This window comes from Sinocyclocheilus anshuiensis, unplaced genomic scaffold (genome assembly GCF_001515605.1).
Source record: "Sinocyclocheilus anshuiensis isolate Anshui unplaced genomic scaffold, SAMN03320099.WGS_v1.1 scaffold869, whole genome shotgun sequence".
Classification (NCBI taxonomy): Eukaryota; Metazoa; Chordata; class Actinopteri; order Cypriniformes; family Cyprinidae; genus Sinocyclocheilus; species Sinocyclocheilus anshuiensis.
The window spans coordinates 230,787-231,427 of NW_015558630.1; positions in this window are offsets into that span (position 1 = coordinate 230,787).

The window sequence follows — 641 nt, forward strand, 5'->3', positions numbered from 1 at the left end:
AAGTACATAAAAAGCAAGTACTTTTGTACTTTCACTCGAGTAAAATTGAAAACTGAGTACTTTTACTTTTACTGGAGTAATATTTTATTATATGGATCTGTACTTTTACTCAAGTACTTGATTTGTGTACTTCGTCCACCACTGCTTAACAGTGACATTATCAGCAGTTATTCAGTACCGTAAAACATTATCAGCAATGACGCACTTCTGGCATGTTTGTTGTTTTTCAGTAGCAAATGCATGCTGGTTACTGTGGTGTTCAATATGGTATGGTAAAATATGGATGCGCAAAACAACATCCAAAACCATGGCAATGAAAGGCAGGTTGTCTCAAAATGCATACACATTACATTTACAATACATTGACATTTTGCACAACATAAGTTCTGTAAACACTGCATAGATGACTCTAGCACTAACGTTTTCACAATAACCAATGATATAAATAAAGCATAAAAATCTCAGTAGTGGGCACTCGTGCGCCCCGTCCCTTTAGGAGTCGGGTGCAGAAGCTGGCGAGTGCTAAGGGAAATAGAGCGGATCTCAGGAAGGTGTTGGATGAAAAGCGTTCCTATTCTAAAACTGCGCTCTGATTCTAACCCTTCTTGATACTCCCCCCCCCCCCCCCGGGGGTTTTTTTC